At 38.1% G+C, this 24688-nt stretch overlaps 1 long non-coding RNA gene and 1 pseudogene across 1 annotated transcript; one reads left to right on the forward strand and one right to left on the reverse strand.

Annotated features, from left to right (window-relative positions):
- Positions 1-4722: 4722 nt before the first annotated feature.
- On the reverse strand, positions 4723-8901 carry LOC112171209 (annotated as a pseudogene).
- An 11985-nt stretch (positions 8902-20886) lies between these two features.
- Positions 20887-22399, forward strand: LOC112169085. The gene is made up of 3 exons (XR_005801055.1): positions 20887-21477; positions 21630-21672; positions 22285-22399. It is a non-coding gene; the product is annotated as an uncharacterized LOC112169085 (long non-coding RNA).
- Positions 22400-24688: the final 2289 nt, after the last annotated feature.

Raw genomic sequence — 24688 nt, forward strand, 5'->3', positions numbered from 1 at the left:
TTGTTTCTTGGTTGATATCGTTCCATGGTAATTAACAAGGTTAAGGGATGCATGAATATGTTGTTCTTGAAAGGTTCTTGATGAATTGTTTTCCAAAAGTTCTTCTTTTCTCACCTTTGTAAATAAAACGTTTTTGTTCTTTATTGTTTTCTAAAAATTTATTTTTTCAATCTTCAAAAATCCCCCTATCTTTTATGTTTTGTGTTCTTGTGTTCTTGTGTATTTGTGAAAAACCCCCCTATCTAAATAAATAAATAAATGTTTTTAAAAATTCATGACTGGTGTCTCCTTGAATAGTAAATATGTGTTAGTGTTTTCTAGGAATTAATTTGGTGGTTTTTAGGAGTTTGTTGTGTGTTTGTTATGTGCTCCTATTTTTTTAGGGATTGGCTCCTAAATTTTAGGGAAAGTAGTTAGAGTTAGTTTTGACTTAGTATTTCTTGTTTGACTTGGTCAATAATTTGTTTTCTTAATAATTAAGTAATCTTAATTAGCATATAACTAGTAATCCTTGTTGTATATGGATTTCTAATGTGATATGGATTTGTAAAATGTATTTAAATAGGAGTAGGATTTCCAAAACCCATTCTAACATGGATTCTTTGTTTCTTTCGAAATTTATGTATATATATACTTGTATATTTTGTAGTTTCTTCATTCTTTGTCTTCTAATTTCGTGTGTAACATGTATGGTTGCTCTCTAATTCTTTGTTGTTTCTTTTGTTGTTCGAAATTTATGCATGTTTATAACTTGTTAACTTCTAATTTTCGTAAACTTGTATATGTTTGTTCTTTGATTTTGTAAATTGTATATTCTTTTCTTTAATTTGTTTCTCACATGTTAGCACCCTAATCCCCTGTTTTGAACGATCCCTGCTTACTCTATACTAACGCTCGACATTTTCAGGGTTTAAATTGGCGAATGCTTTTGCACGTATCAGCGCCCTAGGGTTACGGGTCTCTCAAAGTTTTGTAAATAAGCGAGTAGGAAACAAATAAATAAATAAAAAGTTACTTCAAAATCCAATAAAGGACTAAGACCTTAATTTAATAAAGTCGAAGAGAAATACGCCAAGCCGGGCCATGTGCCTTCCCTGTACGCTCCCCGATCACATGCTAAAAACCTGCACACTGTTGTAGGGGTTGAGCTTTCGTCCTTGCATGCCCAGTAAGGGCCGACCTAACCATGCTAGGTTTGAAAAATAATATACTTGAAAATATTTACTACATAATATTGTGCACGTTTATCTAAAATACTTTAAAAAGAGGCAACCACAAACATTTGTTCTCTTTTATAAAACATATGTAGCATGCTTCACACAACTTGGAGCTCCGAGATACTTACCTGCCGGCTAAACTAAAATAAATCAGTGACTGACTTGGTTCGTCATCCTTCGAGAACCGGCCAACTACTCTATAGTCCTTGTGACTACAAGTAGCGAAAGTGTCCATTTCCTGGCCCTGAGTCTCCTATGACTGGTTCACTGTCGGTACTCACCCTTCCTCGACAAACATAGGAGCACAGCCCCCTCCGGAGGTTCACTGTTATCAACACCGTGGGATCCCTAGGAATCAATGTGTCTAGGTCCCATTCACTTTCAGGTCACAAGTACACACATACAATGGGTACAGTATCTCAACATGCAAGTCTAGCCTCGGTTTTTGCAATAAGCAATTATTAGTTATGAAAATATATGTATCACGAGGCATCGACTAATGAATCGAACAACCCAAAACGTAGTTGCAGGCAACATACTACCTTAGTATAACATTCCACATATATTGAAAAACCTCTAACAAGGAAGGGGTAGCTCACCCTACCTGGATATGGAGTGCTCATCCACAATTAGCTTTGTTTTCGACTTTCGGTACTTCTTCCAATTTCATGTGCACACGGTTGAGTCCTTCATAATAAAATTAAACCAATAAGTAACTTGACGTCATTAACTTAATCAATCGAGCACCTAAGGCATTCATTTAATTTCCTTAAAGTCCATTGAATTATCCTTTAACATAAAAATCTACTATCCATTCCCAAATAATCCTAATAGTATTGCATTTGAACCATTTGGGATATGGTGATTATACTTAGCACTTTGACTTCACTTCTTTAACCTTTTTTACTTTAGAAAAACAAATCACAATTTCCATTCCCGAACAATTCACTTAACATAGTAAGCTCATTTGGGATATGGTGATCGTACTTCTTTCCTTACTGTAATTCGGGTCAACCGAGTTGACATTTTTACTTAGTCTTTAAACCTTAAGAAAATAAATAGTAATTACCATTCCCGAATAATCATATTCTTACGATAACTTCGGGATATGGCGACACTAGAATACTCCGATTTTTTTTTAACCTTGTTTCGTGAACGTTAATCCAATATCCTAATTTAGCCCAAACAAATAAAATCCATCATTTTCATTACCCATTTCCACTCAACATTGATAGTTACTCATGCTCAACATTTTCTTTCAATACAACGATTTAACTTGCAATTTACAACTTTGTTAAAGAGCTCACTGATTTAGTCATTCACCTTATAACAATGACATTTCCAACATAACCGATCACTCAAATACCACAACCAAATTTATATCACGCATACTCAATAAAACCATAACTTTGATCAGTACAAATAGTACACGGCCGAACAGATTCCAAAATACACAGTCCCTTACCATTATTCTTTTCCCCAACCAGAGGCTAATTCTAGTTGCTGCAATCCACCACTATCAACCCATTTGGACCTCTAGCAGAAAAAAATACTATCAATATTCAACACTCAACCAATCTTCCATCCAAAGCAGAGTTCGGAAATCCTTACTAGTCTCCAATACCAATTAGGCTGAACCAACAGTTTCTCCCTCCTCCAAAATCTCCAAAATGCAAACTCCATGATTTCTGGCGACCGTAAGCGACGGAGCTAAGGCGGTCCACGCGTCAGCTGCGGCGCGTGTAGCGAGTGCGGCGACTCGGGTGGGAGTCGGAGATCGGGGTTATGGGGTTTTGGTCAAGGGAGAGATGCTGACTCCATGTATGGTGGTGGTTTGGCTAGTTTCGGACTGGAGATTGGAGAACGAAGGCATGCAGAGCCTCGGGTTCCAGTGAGCTTGCATGGCTTTTTCCGATGGTCGGAGTTTGAGGCTATTGTTCGGGTTTTGCTCTCTAGGGCTTGGTACTCCAATTTCTGGTAGTGGTGGTGGTGCGAATCGGCTATTGGAAATCGGAGGATTAAGGAAGGCAATGGTGTCGCAGCTTTTGGTGGTCGAGTGTGGAGGCTGCCGGCAGTGCATGTGGGTGGTGAGGCTCGGGCTTCGGTCGAATTTAGGTGCTAGATCGATTGGTGGTGGCGGTGTGGTGAGATGGTGGCTGGAAATGGGGTTTTCCGGTGATGGAAGAGAGAAGACGAAAAAGGAGAGGTAGGGGAGAGAGAGAGAGGACGCAGCTGCAAAGGAGGAAGATGAGAGTTTAGATTTTAGGGTTTCCAAGTTCCTATTTATACTTGTCCATGAAATACCCATTTTTCCCTTGTGACAAATTACGAAACTCTTCTAGCTAATTGTTTTCAGTTTTGGGCTCGTAACTTCTTCTTTTATTCGTTTTTTGTCGGAAACTTCCTAAATTATTTCTCGACTTCATCCTAGTCGCAAAACTCGATTTCGTTAAAACTAAAAATTCAAATCTTCACTACAACTCAATTCGCCTTCCTTTCAAATTCGCTTCGAAGACCTTTTGCTTCAATGAACTTTAGTAACCTTCTAGGCCCAAATGAAAGGATCTCGGCCCAAACTTAGTTTGAATAGCCCAATTGGTAGTCTCGACAAGAAATTAATCTCCAAAGTCACTTCCTTCATTTAAATCACCTTGCGGAAAAATCTTATTGGCAAAAAATTACCTTCTAAAAATTAAACAAAATTTTCTGGGGATCACACCTATGTTTAAATAAAAGTTGCGATTTGTATAGTTGTGATATTTATGTTGCTTATGTGAGATTGCTTGATTGGTTTTGCTTTACAGAAAACTTTTACATGTTTATCTTAGGACTAAATACTCGTAACTCCTTATACTTTTCCCTGAAAAACAGTTTGGTCTCTCGCCTTTTAAATTAAACTGAATAGTCCTTATTCTCTCTAATTCTCATATAATAGGTCCAAAATGATTCAAAATGACTATTATGCCCCTCATTTTCTCTTTTTATTATTATTTTTATTTTTTTCTCAAATTTTTTTTTATTTTTCTCCCTTTTTTATACTCTCTCTCTCTCTCTCTCTCCCTCTCTCTCTACCCCAAGCAGCGGCAATCCAATCCCTCTCCTCCATCCTCCCCTCACTCTCTTCCACCTCCCACACCACCGCCGGTTCCCTCCTCCACGATCCCGACACATCCTCCCAAATTTCCTCCCTCCTTAAACAACCCGGCTCTGGAGCCAACAACCAAGGCCACCGCGGCTCTCTCTCTATCTCTCTCTCTCTCCCCAATCTCGATAAGCTGCTCCTGAAATTGGCTCCACCCTAACCTCCCCAACTCGACTGCCAACCCGGGATCTCTCTCTCTCTCTCTCTCTCTCTCTCTCTCTCTCTCTCTCTCTCTCTCTCTCTCTCTCTCTCTCTCTCTCTCTCTCTCTCCTGGCCGCACGGTCCCTTTCTCTCTCTCCCTCGACCTTTCTTCTTCTTTTCTTCCTCTACAACACTTCAGGCCACCATCTCACAGCGCCACCATCACCAGTCGAATCCAGACCGAAACCTAAGCCAATTACGGCCATAGGTCGATCCCGGTTCCCACATGCACACCGCAAGCTCCAGCGCCACTGCACCCCACCTTCCTTCAATTTCCAGCGATCTCCTTGCTTCACCACCACCTTGGCTCAACTCTGTAAACAAGAAGGAGCAAAACCCAGCAGCCCCATCACCCACCACCACCGGAAGACACCACCTGCGCCATAGCTGGAGCTCTCGCCTCTGCACTTAGGTATTCTTCAATCTCTGATAAAAATCGAGCCATACCACCACCATATAAGTTCATGGCATAATCCTTTCGGCTCGCGTTCCTGAATTCTAGACTTGGAGGAAACGATGAGCGGCTCCGGCGAGAGAGAAAGCTGATAGAGCTTTAGGGATTTTGTTTTTAGGAAGGGGGAGAGGGGACAGAGAGGGAGGGGAGGGAGAGAGAGAGTATAAAAAAAGGGGAGACAAATAAAGAAAAATAGAGAAAAAAATAAAAATAATAATAAAAAGAGAAAATGAGGGAAATAATAGCCGTTTCGAATCATTTTGGTCCTGTTATATGAGAATTAGAGAGAATAAGGACTATTCAGTTTAATTTAAAAGGCGAGGGACCAAACTGTTTTTCAGGGAAAAGTATGAGGAGTAACAAGTATTTAGGGCTAGTTTGGGATTGCTGTGACTTTTAAAAAAAAAAATTGATGCTGCTGTGTTGTGAAAATAATCAACTGTAAATTAAAACAGTTTCGTGTTTGGTAATTAATATTTTTAAAAGTGTTGTCAGTACATAAAACAACTGCAGAGTGTGTTTTGATCTACAACAGCTTCTAAAAGCAACCTCTGGGCTACTTCTAAAATCTGCTGCCAGACCTATAACTTCCAATTAAAGCTGCATTTTATTTATTTACCAAATACAATAAAATCTAAAATTTTGAACAAAAGCTAATTTTTTTTTTAAGTGAAGCAATCCCAAATGGGACCTTAGTCCTTTATCTTATTTGGGTCGACACTTATAGGATTTGCATGTAATTGGAGTAAGATTTAGGTAAACAATTTCACCTAATAGTTTTGTAAACCTAAATCATAAGTAGTAAAGGTTTTGGATAAAAGTCGAAACCAATTAAGGAGGATTGCAAATAAATGAACTTTTTCATACTAGGTTGTGCACTTTGGTTGACATATTTTTTTTTATATTTATTTTTTATTTTTTTTATGCATTGAATGTGTTCTTGAGTAGCTTGCTTTCTAGACTATGATTGCATGTTCAATAGATTTAATTTAGGTGCTTTCACTTAGATTAAATATTTCAGGAAAGTAAAAATTGGGAAACCATTTGCTTATTAACATTTCACATGTTCAACTTCTTTCTCATGACATAGAAGATCAACTATAAGATTTGTGATTGGATTTTATTCATATGGATATGGTTTTTATCTTTGTTCCTTGTGTTCCACCCTTGTATATGTGTTTTAATAATTTCTTTATTTTATTTATTTTAATTTTTGATTTTATAATCCCAAAAACCCCCTAATTTTGATCTCATGTAATTTTGTTTATTTTTGTAAATAATAATTCATACTTTTTATTAATTCTTTATTTGTTTATGCAATTACAGGTGTACCCTCAATCCCCTACTTAAACGATTCTTACTTATTCTATACTGACAACTACATTTTGCAGGGTAAACTATGTGCTACTTTTAGTATATCAGAAGCCTTTGAGGAACCGAGTGATCTCGATTAAAAAAAAAAAACGTTGCCCAAAAAAAGAAAAAAAAATACACTATTAACCGTGCATAGCAGTTAAAGTGAATTTTAACCATCATGTCCAGGACTTGATTCATTCTCAAGTTCTTATGTAACAAGTTATTTCATTAGAAGAGATAATTGTTGCTGAAAATGGGGCAATTCATTTCAAATTATCGCTACACTTTTTGATTATCCACACCCTTAAGGAGTTACATTCATTCTAGGTCAATAAACACGATAATCTAATCAAAATGGAATTCAAAGCCTAAACTCAAATTTAAAGATATAGTTCAGCTTCCCTGTGTCTAAAAGTCTAAAACTCCATGCTTGCATCATAGTAAAAAATTGAAGTTCTCCTTCGAGCAACTGTGTTCAATGCTATAATTCAACAGCTAAAATCCACTAACAAGTACCCAAATCATGCAGCAAGAATTTCAGGTACCTGATATAAGAAACCATATGAAAACAAGAATTTTTTATGAGTTTCACTGATAACCAATTAATGTAAGGAAATCATCGCAGTCAAAGGAAACAACTAGATTCTTAGAGTGTTGCTTTAGAAGGAAAAGAGGGTTCATGAGATACCATTGTGGTTGGACAAACAAAGAACAGATGCCATTGTGGAAAAATGATTAAGGAAAAGGGAAGCTAGTACTTAAGTGTTAATACACCAAATAAATAAGGAGCTGCACAAAGCGGAAACAATTGACTAGAATAGACTACAACTCTTTACTCTGGTTGGTTTGATGCAAAATAATTTCACTTATATCTCCTACCAACTAGCAGGGGAAGCACTAGAGCCTTCCTCTTCCCCAATTGTTGGAAGCCAGCTACACAAACCCAGTCTCCTACCAACTAGTAGGGCTGTCCCATAATGGACTGTATTTTCATTTTTAAGTCATTACCTATTACATAACACAACATGCACCATTCTATTCTAAGCTTCTTCTCTTAATGTTATCCTCTATGTGTATTAAGTCACTCTTCCTAGGTGGTGCATCTATTGATGATTGGAATACTCTGTAGGCTTGTAGCACACAAACAAAAAGCCAAAATGGCAAGGAATTGATAATAAGTCTCTCTAACATATTAAGTTCCTCGTCAATTTCAAAGTTTTGTACTTTTTAATTGCATGCAACATCTGAAGGGTAAACACAAGAGATAGAAAAAGCTATCAGGCATCAAAACTAGCTAGATTACTTGTTAAGGTAGTAACAACAAGAATATTAGAAATAATTGGCAATTGTGTGTTAAAAAACATAATGGCTAATGCAATGATATCAAATTCAACCATAAAACCAGATTGTTCAAGTAGTGACATGAAGGAGTAGACTTCTTACTTTTGTTTTGTCCATGCGACTTGTGTATACTTGTATACCAATTCCACTAAGATCTCAGAGCAGAAATACGTATTATACCAGCAGCAACCACCTCCATAAATGCCATCACAAACGATCTCTGAGGTGACAACCCAGCAGTGGCAATAGACAACAAAAGCCCTTCAAAGTTGCAAGGCACAATAAAAGAAGCAGACTTGATTCCATCCAAAGCTTTCTTCACAACTTCCGTAGCTTTCATTGAACCAGAAGATTCCACGACAATGTTGGTCAGCTGCGGCCACTTCTTAGTTTCTATAATTGAGTGCACATTTCAAATTACAATACTAACCAAAAAAATTCACAAGTCCCAAATCAAAATCAGAAGCAAAATGCAAAGCTTGATGCATCGAAATCGCACATTGCTAAAATTGACAATAATTGCCACAAGATTCATGGTTTATTTACCTTTAGTGAGTCCAGGAGTGCCAGTAGCCGGAGGGAAAATCATTGAAACGTGAATGTTGTCTACAATGACCTCTTGCTGTAGAGCTTCCCTGAAGCCCAAATTTACTAGTGGAATAAGCCGCGAAGCCGTAAATCCCAACCTGACCAACCTGCGATGACATCAAAGCACTCGAACCCGGTCCACGTTCCTTCCTGTCTTTCATTCCAGGCAAAGCAGCTTTGATCATGTTGAAGCTACCCATCAAATTGACGTCCACCATGAACCTGACCTTATCCAATCCTTGCTTTTCTAACTCCTCGGCCATAAACACTCCCTGGTTGAGGACCAACATGTCGATCGGGCCCACCGCCACGACAGCCGTTGAAACTGCTTCGTAGTCACGCACGTCGGAGGCGAAGACAGTGACGTCGATGTCTGTGGAGAGCTGGATGTACTTCTTGGCCTCCTCGAGCTTGTCAAGAGAGCGCGCATGGATGGATACTTTAGCGCCCTCAGAGGCAGCACGGTGGGCCAGGGAAAGGCCGATGCCGCTAAAACCACCGGAGATGAAGATGTGGCTGTTCTCGATTGGGACAGTGGTGGGGTAGGGGTGGACAATGAAGTAGAGGAGGAGGAGGAGGAAGGAGAAGATGGGGTCCTCCATTGATTATGGTGTGGAGTCGAGTAGTGTGGAGTAGAAGTAAAAGGTCGTGTTTTCCTATGTTGGTTTGAGAGTTTGAGTTTGAGTTTGAATGGAAGCAAGAGGAGCTACAGAGGGTTATATATAGAGTAGGGTGGTGTAGGAAGCTGCATGCCTACAGGGTGATAACACTATTATTCTTTTTGGTTTTGGTAGATGTCACACCCCTGATTTTTAACACAAACAAAAATCAATATATAATCCCATAATTATACATGCGCGATCGTTTAGCCATCAATACAAAATACCTGGAAACTTTTTCCCTTTAACTACACACATATTGATGCCCTGAACCAACTATGTCAATATTGACCCACACCACAGAGTCATATATTACATAAGCTTAAGAATTAAATTGTCAACAGCAAGATAAAACATAAATGCTCCTCAGAGCTTACTACAACGGAAGTCTAAAATGACGGTAAAGTCACAAAATTGGCTTCCTACCGTTTAGCTCCAAGTACGTAACCCCAACTTCAGCCATGATTATCCTGACCTGTAGGATTAACCCCTACACCGTTTGAATGGTGTACCGGGTTGCCACACAACAAACCTGGTAAGTTTTTGCAAGCCCGTATGAGTATCTCAAAACAGTTAACACAACTCACACCAGAAATAAGGAAAACAACTCACGTTTTGATTTCCCTAAAACACAAAATAAAGGAGAATAACTCACACTTTAATTTCCTGTGAAATTGAAATAAAAGAAAGCAACTTACACCTTGGTTCCTTTTAAAACGAAACATAGAAAACAACTCACTCGTTGGTTTCTATCAATAGTACCATAATCGTACCATAGAAAGCAACTCACACGTTGATTTCTATCAAATATAACATAGAAAACAACTCACACCTTGAATTCTATCAATCGTACCAAATCGTACCATAGAAAGCAACGCACACCTTGATTTGATTTCTATCTATCGTTAATAAGGAAAACAACTTGCACCTTTTCCCCTTAAAAACCGTTAATAAGGAAGCAACTCACACCTTGTTCCCTAAAACACGTAATGTCATGAGTTATTAATAACCAATTCCCGTTACCCCATGAATTACCTATATGGCAGACAGACTAGAGCTCTAACTAAAACGTAACCACTCGTCCGGCCAAAGACGTGATTACCTGATATTCTGCCCAAGGTCATAGACCTTCGTTCCTCGGGCCATACAGTCCCTTGGAATAAAACATTAAAGGAGTCGCACTTGACCCAAAATGTTACTTGATTACACGCATTTTTTTGCATGTAATTGTATCTAAAACACGATAAATTAGTTAGTCCTCAAGTCAATTATAATGTAATTAATCCACTTTTATTTACTTGTAGAAAATAAGCGGAGTTGCGGAAATCGAAAGAAAATGATACAAAAATTGTGCAAAATAGAATTTCCGACAAAAGAACGAAATAGTCAATGAGGGTCAACATGGTCAACACCATCAAGGGAGCGGAATATAATTGTCTCCGATAGTGTTTGCGGAAATGCATTGAGAAGAGAGAAGAAAATAGAAAAGAAAAAGAAAAGACAAGAAAAGAAAAGAAAATAATAATAATAATAACAATGACTTTGCAGACGTCATAATGACGTCAGCATCAGAATCAAACACCCCCCCCCCCCCCATGCACTTCCTTCTTCCTTTTTCTTTTTGTTTTCTACCCTTTTTCCTCCCTTCCTATCACATTCTGCCATGTATCCCAATTCTTCTCTCTTCTTGAAAACCTAATCATTCATTCTACATATATATATATATATACACACTCTCTCTCACCCAACAACAGAGGCCGACCTCACCCTATTCAATCCCATTCTTCCCCTTCTGCCGCACACACCCACCAAGATATCACCAGATCTCGTTACTCTCTCTCTCTGCGCAACAGCCCACACCACCATCTTCCCATTATTTTCCTCACTTCCTCTCATCAAATCCTCATCAATTTCTCAAGAGATTTCAAGGGACTTCAAGTTTTGAGATTGGGTAAAAGTGAGAAGCCATAAATCAAGGCTTGTCTTAATTGCTCCATAGCAATTTGTGACTTGTTCTTGTTACTTTTCACTCTTCTTCGCCTTTACCTCTTTAATTAATTGATGAATATTGTTGTTGATTTGTGGATGGGTTGTGAGTAGTCTATTTAGGAAGCTAGGGTTTGAGCCCTAGCATGGATTTAATGTAATAAATATGTTTTGATTTAATGCTTTTCAATTTTGTGTTTGGCATATGTTCTATTCTATAATATTTGGCTTAGATGCATGCTTAGGAGCTTGATTAACTCTTGAATGTGTAGATGAGCATGTCTAGAACAAATTAAGGGACCTAATCACTTCTCTAATTTATGGCTAGGACACTTGTTTAGAACATGGTTAGCTACAATATCGATTTCGATTGCCATATTGGCTAGCTTGAGAACCTTGATTCTAGGACTCTTCACCTTTTGGTGCAACTAGAGGCCCTAACAAGGCTCTAGATTGTCCCAATTGAGTTTCTATGACCCTTGATCCGGAGTAGGAATACCCTTTAAGGAATCTAATGACCCATGAGCCTTGCAAAGCCTTGGGTACGGTTCTTGATACCACTATGAATTGAATGACCATTGTCGGAATATATTTGTGCATTAAATTTGGCTAGGAGGATACCCTAGTAACCTAATTTCCATATCTTGATTAGTTTCTATTATCTTTATTTTTAATTTTAATTATCAATTGTCATTTTTATTTTCTTTGCAATTAAAAAAAAATCAAATTTCACAAACCACTTTCATTGTCCATACCATTTGGTTGTTGGTACGATAATTTTAGGTCCAAATATTTCCCACTTCTTTGATGATCGTGCCCTTATTGCGCGTAAGTTGCATTTAAGCACACAAATCATTACACAATCTCAATGCCTTTCAAAACAATCGAAATCAACATTTCCATAACCATTATTTTCCGAAAAGCCATAACACAAAACAATAAAAAGCATCATTCCATGCATATTGTGTCCATACACATATCTCAACGCTTTTCCCAAATCTCAACGCTTTTCAAAACACATTGAAATCAACATTTCCACAATCATTGTTTTCCGAAAAGCCATAACACAAAACAATAAAGAGCATCAATTCATGCATATTGTTTTCATACCCAAATCTCAAAGCTTTTCTCAAATCTCAAAGCTTTTCAAAACAAATCGAAATCAATCATTTCCACAATCATTGTTTTCCGAAAAGCCATAACACAAAACAACAAAGAGCATCAATTCATGCATATTGTTTTCAAAAATCCACAAACCACCAAAACATATATATTTCACGTAAATATATATATATACGTAGTCATCCGCTCAGGAATGCCTACTAATACCAACTATAGTTTGCAGTTACTAAATAACTCTCAAAACGATATGGTAAGCCCGTTAGTGAATGAACTTCGTGTGATTACTCACCTCGAACTCCCACTGCGTCTTCAATAAAGCATAAAGCAGCCAATCCACGAAATAACCGTCCAAATACTTCGTCAAGTACCTAATCACATACGGTTCCAACTTAGCAACGATTCACATTTGATTTAAGTTCGAAACCCCTGTTTTGAACTAAAATCCCCAAGGTGGCACCACTCAAGGCAAAACCACGTCCGAGACCTCCCAAAGTCTACGGAATACTTCCACGATCAATATGTCCAAACCACAAGTTGATCGGAAGCTCGAATCCTCACGGATCGAATAAATTGATCGGTATGAAACAGTAAAAATCATAACAAATCCATTCAAACTCCAAAATTTGCGTATTATATATTGAAATGCTCGTATCAACAAGTAGAACATATATAATACCAAAAAAAGTTGCCTACATGGCCGGAACACCGCCGGAACGCCTCCACAGGAGGTGGCACACCGCTGCCGGCCAAAACTCAATATTTCACAAAACTACCAACATAAAAAAGTTTCATCTAGGCAAGCTTGTGAATTTTCATAACTAACTCGAAGTCAGAAAACAAGCATAAAGGGTGAAAACTACCTCACAAGCTTTGAATTTTTGCTCAATCCTATTAAACCGATTTCCACGTAAATCGATCCAAACAAACACCATAGATCGACTCAGATGACCCCCACGAAGCTAAGGAAGGAAACTTGAAGCCGTACAGTCGCCAGAGCTACGTTTTCCGGTCGGGTCCGAAAACACCAACTTGGTCTGCCTTGCTGCGCCACACACGGTGGATATCGCCGGTAGAGAACACCACAGGGACGACCAGAAAGAGGAGGTGAACTGATCTGGAAGTTTTCACGGCCAAAGACCTCCGGAAAAGCCAGGTCGAGTCGCCGGGTTCGGGTCGGGTCAGACGGAAAACTTTGATACCGAAGGTATCAGTCGAGAGAGAAGAGAGAGTGGGGAGTGGGTTTCCGGAAAAGGAATGAAATGAAAATAAATAGTAAATTTCCCACTTGGGAAATCTCTATTTATACCAAAATGGAAACTTCTTCCAATGGCCATAACTTCCTCATACGAACTCCGATTGACGCGTTCCGCATGTCCACGAACTCGTATTGACGCACTCTACAACTTTCCTGAAGGATGTTTTCTGAGAATCCCTATGTATAAAAAGTCAAACTTCACACGACCCCCTAAACTGTGAAATTCGAATAATTACACGTACGAAAACCATTACACTTCACAAACAACCTACGAATAAAGCACAATAATAATTATTCGTACAACTAGTCCATTATTAAATTACCAAAATATAATAACAGAAATCCAGGTCATCACAGTAGAGACGACTGAATCAGTATCAATATGATGACCAAAATTATTCTTTTTGGTGGGTTTTCGAAAAGATAATTAATAAACTTCGTATTCGTATTTATTTTTTTGACAAAAACAAAATTAAGGTTCTAAATTCATTAGACAAAGTGGTGAATTGCTACACATTCTACATAGACTACACTCGAGATGATGATAGTCCGTCTTTTTTATTTTATTTTAGTTTGATGGGAAGAAAGAAACATTCCTAAGATATTTGATTTTCATGATTTGAATTCAACAGTTAGGTTTGGTAATTATCTTCCATGCTAAATTAGCAGTGACAGAATTGTTAAAGAAAGCAACATGTCTTATACTTAATTCACCAATAGATTTAGGAATGCAAACTTTTTCCCAAGCAATTGGGGGACACTTGTAATTTGAGCCCCAAAAGAAATTTCGAACTTCCTTATCAATAGCTTTGGTAAGTTTACTAGGGCATTTAGAACAAGATATGACATAGTCAGGCATACTTGTAAGGTTTGATTTTACAAAGGTTAATCTACTAGCTCTAGGGAGGCAGCCTTTTTTATAACATGTCAGTCAAAACCCTTACTTATTGTGGAATCTTAGGATTGTGACATGTCATTAGGTATGTGGGAATATTTCCTTTAACGTTCCAGATGATCAGCATATGCGAGGGAATATACTTGTCATCATGCTAGTGCCTAGATCGGCAAGACCGAGAACCCTTGATACAGAGTTCAGGAGGTGAACTCGATGGATTAAATTTGTACAACCGGCACGGTCAATATAATAGGCCACTACATGATCATTTGTTTTCGAGCGGGGGGGGGGGGGAGGACTCTTCGTGTCTATCGAATTGAGTCTAATTTGCTCGTCAATGGAGAAATACTTTGCTCATGATGAAATTCCCATACTGAACCAGATAGGTAGTAGACTTAAGAAAACTCTCCATTTGTTACAAGTCTCCAAACAAATTCATCATCCTACACAGAAGTTAAAACATGAATTCCCAAAATTTCATCAACCACTTTGTGTTCAAGAAATTCAAGGAATTTTGCTTATCCCAATGTCTATTAATAATAAAATCTTCACAATAACATTCTAGTCTATAGCAAGTTTTTGAGAATCATAAAGTAAATTATTTAAAGAAAAGGGGTACACCCAGTTAAGGTCCAGAACTTGATGTTCATGTCAGCCCACTTACCATCACCAATTATCCATGTCAGCCCTTGTAAAACTATATTCTCTGCTGTCTACAATACTTTTCCAAGCAAGGAACAATACTGTTTCTTTTTGGCTTGGAAGAAAGACACATTTCTAAAATATTTGATTTTCATGATTTAAATCCACCATTTACTAGGTTCAGTAATTATCTTCCATGCTAATTAAATTATCAAGGGCAACATTGTTAAAGAAACCAGCATATCTTATACCTATTCCACCAACCGATTTAGGAATGCAAACTTGTTCCAAGCAATTTGGGGACACTTGTAATTAGAGCCCCAAAAGAAATTTCTAACTTCCTTATCAATAGCTTTGGTAAGTTTACTTGGGCATTTAAAACATGACATGACATGACATAGTTAGGCATGCCTATAACATTTGATTTAACGAGCGTCAGTCTACTAGCTCTTAGGAGGGAGACTTTTTTATAACCTACAAAATATCTAAAATTTTCTGTCAATAGCAGAAGAATTAAGCTAAGAAATACTGACCCATTCACCTGAGCTAAGCGATTGATAATATTTGAAAAATCTATCACATTCCCCAGACACTTCACCCTTTGCTGCCAAGCACCTGCAATCAACTGTTTTCTATTGAGCTACCAAGCAATGAAGTTGGGAAATCTAGTTAATAACAACACACACACACACACACAGAGATATTGATATTAGGATGTAGAAACAACAATAACAAAGAACAAACCTTCACACGTACAAACAAAAATATCAAGCAAAGTGTACACATTTACATATTTATGTTAACAGCAAATTATGAACAAAAAAGTCAAGAACTGATCACGAAAACTCCTACAGGTTTAGCCAAAAAACAAAACCCTATGATAAGAACATAGGCCTAGGCCATCATGGGCCGGGCTAGGGTAACCTACACCTAAAGTCTTGCCACCTAAACTCTCTAACCCTAGTCAATAGCTGTTCCATGCATCTACACATGTCCTTGGCTGGAAATGGTTGGAAATTCGGCATTGACCTCCATTGACTCATTTTTTTGTCAGTTGGCGCACTTTCTTCTCCTTTCTTCATTCAATTGAATCTCTGCCAAGACTTCGGAATTGGCCTTCAGTTTCTTCATAAAAAATGTTCCTCCATGAGTGCATATCATCCTGGTAAAATGTTCCTTCAGATCTTATTTCACCATGGTGTGGCCGGAAATGTTGCCGGAATCCGTACAGGTCCGGTTTTGCAGTTTATGTCTTCTAGTGCAGAAATTTGTACCAATCTTTTTAAGGCCTTCCATTCCGAACTAGCCCTTACACTCTTCATAACAAATGATCCTTAGGATGTCTAGAATGGATCTGAACAGTTCAACACATTTGGAGTTCATTTGGTCAGTGTTCCTCTCCTCCTTCCTTGCTAGCTCGGTTTCTCCTAACAGGAGTAGGAAAATGTGCTAAAGTTGAGTTTTTAGGGCATTTTCAAGCTTCTCCATCATTTCCTAGCATGATAAGGAAAACATAATAAATATATATAAATAAACACAAAGGTTAAGAAAAAGTGCAAGATTAGGGGAGTAATTACTAAGTAATTATGGAGCTAACATAGGGCCAGCCCTACCCTTAAATTTATGGCTTAGGGTAGGGCCGGACCAAGGCCTCAAAATGCAAACCCTTACTTGCCCTTAAGGCCCATTTTGTAAGGGACAGAAGGGCAGGATCAGGCCAACCTTTCAGAATAGGGTCCGATCGGGCTTTTGTCTAACTCATATAAAACCAAATTTTGTTAACTACAAAAAAAAAAAAACATTCACTGATTCACTGAAAACTTTGATATTTTGGAAGCTGAGTTAATTACAAATAATTACAAATCCCACATAAACGCTAATCCCAAACTCACAATCTCACTGATTAATTCCACTTAGGCACTAAGCCAGTAAGCCACTGAGGCTACAAAAACTGGACTACTGAAGTGTTAAGTGTTTGTTACAAGAACTAATCAAGTCCTTTCAATTCCTAAAAAGTTGTAATGTAATTCAACATTAGCAAAGGTTCGCACAATCAAGTCTTCACCAAACAAAAAACCTGCACAAAAATAGCAGCATAATTTAGAAACTGGTCATAGATTTCAGTTCACACAAATAAATCTGAACCATCAGACCTATTTAAAGACATAAGCTCAAAATAAATCTGGACATATTTCAGTTCAAACCTCTACGAAATTAAGAGAAAGAAGCTCAAAATAACTTGACCTATTTAGACTTCCAATTCAGCAACATACACATACTGATACTAGCAGACACATACCAACTTATAAAACCAAAACCAACATACACATACGAACATACACTAAAGTGTCAATAACTCAAATACTCAATACATCACATCACCGACAACACCAAGTGTATGACTGAACGGGAATGAGAGATTACCTCACCAAGTGGATTGTGTTGACCACCACCGACCTCACCATTTTTATAGCTCTGAGGAGATCACCGGTCTCTGTTTTTGCTTTGAGAATCATTTATCAAGGAAGAACTGTGAGATTTCGAGAGAGAGAGAGAGAGATTCAAACCCAGAAGGAACAGAAATCGGGAATGAGGTCCTCACCTTGTGCGTCGGCGGTGGATGCATACGAAGACCAGGAACTGATGTTCACACCTTGTGCATCGATTCACCTACTCCACTGCCACAGCTCAAGTCGCAACCTCCCCACTATCAACATCATAGCCTCAGCTCGCGTGGCAAGCTCGTGTTGCGTACTTCGTCTACTCGTCCTCAATCTTCGGTCCGACTCGTCGCTGGCGGTTGGCGGCGGAGGACTAGAACTGAAGACTCTCTAGATTCTGAAAGAACAGAGGGTTTGAAACTTTGAGGACTTTGAGAGAGACTGTTTGAGAAAGACTGAGAGAAGCGGCCTACATATGAGAGAGAGTCTATAGTGGGACTGTGGGATAGCTTCTGTCGTCTAGGTTTTTCTTTTGCCCTATTGCTACTTGAGTTGGGCTTCATACCTTCGGCTTTGGGCCTTAAATAGATAGACTCGATTTAAGAGATCCATTTAGTAAGATGACAGATTGAAAGATTCAAATAATTCATCAAAACTTCTATAGTTTTTTAGACATGTAATATTGTAATAGAAAATAACAAAAATATAATATTAATTTTGAGGGCTGGGTTAGGCCTAGCCTTACAGACTCAATCGGGCCTGGTCGTAGGGTAGGGTCGGGCTTCATTTGTATGACCCATACCCTACCCTAATTTAAAAAGGGTTGGATCAGCCCACCCTAATAGAAGGGCTAGGCCGGGCAGGCTTTGGGCCCAAGGGCCATATGATGAGGCCTATTAGAACATATAAACAACCAAAGGTGAAATTTTTAGATCCTCTAAATACTGCAATCCAAATGTGAGATACATAAAACAATTAAAATTGTAAAAGTTGTGAAATTTAAGTGAAGATTAGAGATATTCAGATACCTTAGAACACCTAATGGAAACGTAGATAGGCCCATCAACATATCCTTCAATGCAATCCAGCTCTCACTGGTTCTAATAAAATCCTAACACAAATTTCTATGGTTTGATTGGAAGAGAAATGTTGCGAGAACATAAGTACAGTCCAAACATTGAGAGTTTTTTTTTTTTTTTTTTTTTTTGTCTGACGAACATTGAGGTTTAGAATAGAGAGCAAGATCCACAAAAAAAAAGGTTGTTACTATTTAAGAAAAACTGAAATTGGGAGAGAATTAAGTCGTACTTTCATTGATAATAGGGGCCTCTTTTTATAGAGGATTACAAGACATAGAATCAGAGTTGTATAAGGAAAAATAATTGTACAATTAATCAGATATCTATGAATATCTATGAGAATATCTCTAATTCAAAACTCTATTACATCTAGGTCAAGTAACCTAGAGTTTGGGCCAGACACATATTTTGGATTTACTTGAACACTCCCCCTTGTGTCGCCCAAACGTGGTGCTCCTCTTGTTGCCTCATTAAAAACCTTGCACAGTAACAGAAACCCTGTGGGACAAAAGTAACCTCGGTCGAAGGGGAAAAAGAGCACAATACACCATTCACATTTCAAGACAATACATGTAGACATCTCCCCCTAATGACTACGGTCATGAGAGTTCGGATAACTTCCACAAACGATGCTACCAACATGTTACTCGAAAGTAGAATTTAGGCAATGACTTAGTGAGCAAGTCTGCCACACTATCCTCAGATCAAACCTAGTTCACTTTGATCTTGAGGAGAGTCTGTTGTTGCTGGTTATGCTTGGTGTTGTCGCTTTTGATATAGCCTTGCTTCATTCGTTCAAAACAACCAGCATTATCCTTAATGCTTGTAGGCTCATCTGTGGTAGACTTCAAACCACAATTGTTTGAACATGTGTAATTATGGATCCAATCCATATACATTCACGAACCATTTTATGAAGAGCAATAATCTCTGCATTGTTCGAAGACATAGCGACTATGGTCTATTCTGTAGACTTCCAAGATATCACGGCCTTTACCCACGGTGAACACTTAACCAGTTTGGGAATGAGCTTTGTGTAGGTCAGAGAGATGCCTAATATCAGTAAAACCTTCCAAAACACATGTCATTTTCGGAGGGAGATAGTGGACGCAGGCCAGTGTTGACGGTGTGCCTAGTGTGTGATGGGTCCGAATCCATCATCTCTCTGTAGGGATAGAACAAGCCCATATCAATCATACATCTCAAGTACCGAAAGATATCTTTTACACCAATCCAATGGCGTCGCGTTGGTGCAAAGCTATATCTAGCTAACAAGCTAGTTTATAGAAAATGAGATGTCGGGTTTTGTGCATTGAGCTAAGTACAATTGTACTCAAGTAAGGCACTTCTACCTCTAGCACATCTTCATCATCATTCTTCAAATGAAGAGGATCCTTTTCAGGATCAAGTCTACGGACGATCATGGGGGTGCTTGAAGGCTTGACCTTGTCAAAATACCTAAGCATCTATCAACACGATGCTCAATTTCCAAATCGAGACATAATCTTGTTCTCCCAAAATCCTTCATCTCAAATCGGATTTTAAGTGTTCAGTGGTTTTCCTTAACTCTTTAAGGGCTTCCAATGAAGATCATGTCCAATATGAACCGCGATAGAACCCGAAACTTGTTATAAAAACGCGTGGGCATATGCCTTCCCAATCAAGTAGTGTGACGACCTAAAATTTTTAACATTTTCTAAAATTAAAAAAAAAAAAAGTTTAATTTTAGTTATTGTGCTAAACTATTTGTTTAAATATTGTTTATATATATATATATATATATATATCTATATATAGTATAGAGCTAAATTTTACTTATTTGGGTTTAAGTAAATAGAGTTTAGCCCAAAAGATTTGGCCCAAAACTCAAACCCAAGTAGCTTAACAGCTGATAGAGTAAACTCCATGACAAAACCAAATCAAACAACGCCTAAACTCAAAGCATTGTCCCGTCTCTTCATCGGCTTCCTCACCCCCATATTCTCCTCCATCTGATACACCAGCCACCGCCTTAGGAAAGTACAAAGGACATAGCCGCCGCCATGGGTAAGTAGGAGGTGTCAACAGCCTTGGAAATCAAGTTTCAAATTTGGTGATTCCCCAAAGCTATGAAGCTAGAGCTGGAACCCTAGAATCAGGAGCTAGAACTCTAGAAATCTGGAGGTGGCAAGTCTAGTACCTATATGGGTAAGAATTCAATTAGAATATCTATCTTGCTTTCTTCGTTTTCACCTCCTTTCCAGACACTATAAATAGGCTAAACCATCTATGCTTTCCATACAGTTCCTTGAGTTGCTAGATACATAGATAAACAAGGGAGAGAGAGAGAAAGAGGGTTTTGGTATCTTATAAGTGGAGGAGTAAAAAGTCAGGTGTGATTCTTTTATTTTTGATTTGATGAGTTCTTTGTGGTTCTGATGGTTAATGCAATTTGGAAATTAGGTTATGTTCATAGGTTATTATAAGACCTGGGGATTCTTGATGATAGAAGAAGTTACAATAGAGATGAAGTTCAGTTAGGAATAAAGTTGTTGTTACTGGAACAACTAGAACTAATTATTTTCTCATCTTCTATTTGATTTCACTAGTTTCTGGAAAATAGTTTATATTTTTGGTCTTTGAATTAATCCAAATTAGAATTTGAAATCACTTTGTATCTGGTTTATTGTTTCCTTTAGTCATTAGAGTTTTTGGAAGACATAGATTAATAAAATCTGACTTGAGAAGAGTCAAGAACCAAGTAGGAAACATATGCAGTTTTAAAGTTGAATTTAGAAAACCTTCACTCATCCTTTAAAGCCTTGTTGAAAGTGTGATTTCTTTTATTTAACACTTTAGAAAGTCTATTTTCAGTATTGAAAGTTTTCCACAAATTGGAGTTGTAGAAAGTACATTAAAACTGAAGAGGTTAGCACACAGTAGCAGTTTCTGCAGAAAAACGTGGGACTGTAGCTGAACTTTAAAAATTCATAACAAATTCTAGGAAAATTGTTTTCAGATGATTCAAATTCCGAAAGTTTCTTTAGGATGTCAGCTACAAATCGTTAGAATACCATGAAAGCAGATTTTAAACAGATTTGTACAGTTTTTAACATTAAGGTGACTGGGTCAGAAAACTGCAGTATTTCAGTTTGTCAAGTAAAAACCTGTTTTGGTCAAAATAACTCACTGCTAAGATTTTCAAAGTATGTTAGCTGAGTTTTGCTTTAATTCTTTATGTGTGGAACTAATAAATTCTATTCTTGCAATAGGAACTTGTTTTCATCCGGATACTTAACGTGAAAATCAATCGAGGTAGGGGAAAAACTTGGGGAGCCTCTATGTTTGCATTGGATGGTTGCCTACATGATTGTATTGGATGGTTGTGTACATGATTATATGCATTTATGTCCTCTGTTTCTGTTTGTTTGGTATGGCTGAATAGTGAATACACTTACATATTCAAAGTATTTGTGCATTAATAAGACATGAAGTATAAGGGTGGTGATGGTAATGTGAATATGCTATTGGAATGAGTATGTTGGTTTATCTTTTGCGTAGTTGAGTCTATAACCTCAGCAGGTACCAGATCCCAGGTATGCCCACTTGTGAATGTGCACTTAGTATAGGATATTGAAAGGGTAATTCGGGACTGGCGAAAGGGGAATAGACAGGATGACTAGCAAAAGAGGGTTAGGAGGGTTTTATTTTGGGTGGGGGTTAGTTCACATTGTTGAATACTCTGAGTCACCTTCGTGGTAAAATATATGGTATGGGACATGTAGGTTCAGTTTATTTTACAATGTGGATTATCGGGAATAGATAATAGTTGCATCCATTCATTATTGCTATTCTAACTATGATCTTCACAGAGGTTTCATTCTCCTACTGGGCAATGTATGCTCACTCCTTTTTATCATTTTGCAGGTGACAAATAAATAAGTTTGAAGTTATTTTACTGCAAGGGTGTTTTTAATAATGTAATATACATGTGTGTTATTGTTAATCATGTTTGGGTCCTAGACAAGAACTTGGATTATAGTTGACCTTTTGTTGTAAATGTTGTTGTAAACCCTCTTGTAATAAAGGTTGTGTTTCAATTTCGAAAACTTGTCTAGTATCGTTCTTTTCCAATTATTCGTATTTCGATTTTGGAAATTTATTTCCATGATTGGAATATAAGTCGCATCTAAAAAAAAAAAATTTGGAGTGACAAGTAGTCACTTTAGTGAGCGTTTCAACATCTTTGTAAAACGCGCTCCATGGTCTAGAGCCACTTGACTTGGGTAAATGAAGTTCAGCATGAACCTTCATGTATATTCTATATCTAGATCCCCATATAGATACGTAATGACCATATTTGTAAGCTGCATGTTCAATTATTTGGAAACTACTAAACTGACAAGATAGTGGAGTGCAATGACATCCATTACGAGAGAATATGTCTCATCGTAGTCGATTCTAGAGCGTTTTGTGAGAAGCCTTGCACCATAAGGTGAGGTTGCCATCTTTTTTTCTCATCACGCTTTCTAACGAAGACCCATTAGTCAATAGGTTTTATGTTAGGAGGTGTTGGCATCACTGGTTCAAAAATCTTCCTCTTCGTTAGAGAATCTAACTTAACCTGGATTGCATCTTTCCATTTAGGCCAAATCTCTCTACGTTGGCATTCATTCATCAATGAAGCATGGTTCGATATCATCAGACTCAACAAACTCATGCGCAATGAAATGCGCGATTACACCATCAATCATGATGGAGTTTCTATCCCACGTCTCAGGCAAACTAGTGTAATTTTCATAGAGCTCTATATTCTCAAGAATAGGTTCTGACGTTGAGGTGTCTCCCAACGATAACCATAATTCAGAAGATTCTCATGAGACGGATTTTGAGTGTTGATGATCAAAGGATTGGACTATGCCAAAGTATCATTCGAACCCATGGGCCTCTCACGCATCCAAGCTGGGGCCATGACCTATAACGCTAGAGTGCCACTCTCTTTGTCATTGGAGCCATGTCTAACTCGATGTAGAGGGTGCTACGTCCTCTCACAGGATGTCCTTCCTTGCAGGTATATTTGCAGGAGATATGTGTGATCTCGTCACTTTAACAGGGATCGAGATGAGACATAGTGGGGACATATCACGATAATTTCTTTCGTTCTTGCTTAATATTCGTGTTCTTATCTCCCCCTAATGATGTGAAGACTGTCTCATCAAAGTGACAATCCGCAAGACATGCAGTAAAGAAATCGCCTAGCAAGGGCATTAAGTGGTGGACGATTGTTGGAATCTCAAATCTAACATAGTTGCCTATTCGTATGTAAGGACCTATCATAGAGCATTGTGGTGGCACAATTGGCACCTAAATGGCACACTCAAATATGCGTAAGTACGATACTTGTACCTAGTCATTAGCTATAGTATAGAGGTAGATTGAGTGGCGGTGGGTTGTAGATGAATTAGCATAGCTGCATGCAATATTGCATCACCCCAAGCAGATATAAGGAGATTGATGCACATTACCAATTTACGAGCTACCATCGTAGTCATTTTTGTGAGACCATTTGGTTGTGTTCATGGGAATATGATGTCCAACATTAGTCCCATTGCAATAACCATCGAAAGTCTTCGATGTAAACTCTCTAGAATCGTTAAATCCAATTGATTGAATAGAATGATCCAGGGAGTGAGTCCGTTGATATGTGCTAGGAGTGTAGCATAAGTAGCATTACAAGTGGACAATGGCACAACACATGACCAACGTGTTTGCTTGTCAACCAACATTATGAGATATTTAAACGTCCTCAAGTTGGTTGAACTAGTTCACAGAATCCACATGGATTTTATGTAAGAATATACTGAGTATTTTCATATCCTTTGCATAGGACAGTCTTAGTCCTAATTTCCCTAAGGAACAGGCTTTGTAAAAATGAGGAAGAGGCTTTAGAAGCAACCAATGAGGATTTTGGTTGGGTCTAAGCGTCTGAAACGCTATTTGAAGCAAAGTTGGTGATTGCAGCATCACTTAGGTCACCATCACCATGATGGATGCCATCCATGGGGTTATGGATAGGGACTATGCCAAGCCTAGGCTATGGTGGACGGCGGCAGTGCCCTAGGCAACGGCGGTGGTCATGCTTAGTCCAGGAATCAACCTTTGATTCGTTCTTCGTTTTGCTAAAAAAAATGGATGTCCGTGTGAAGTCTTTAGTAGACGGATTATCATATCATTACCAGGATGATCTATCATGTCATGACAAAGTCAATATGTGTCTAAACCCAAGAGATCTTCTCTCATAACTTTATTAGATTTAATAGCTCGAATAGTG

The sequence above is a fragment of the Rosa chinensis genome, chromosome 6 (genome assembly GCF_002994745.2).
Source record: "Rosa chinensis cultivar Old Blush chromosome 6, RchiOBHm-V2, whole genome shotgun sequence".
NCBI lineage: Eukaryota > Viridiplantae > Streptophyta > Magnoliopsida > Rosales > Rosaceae > Rosa > Rosa chinensis.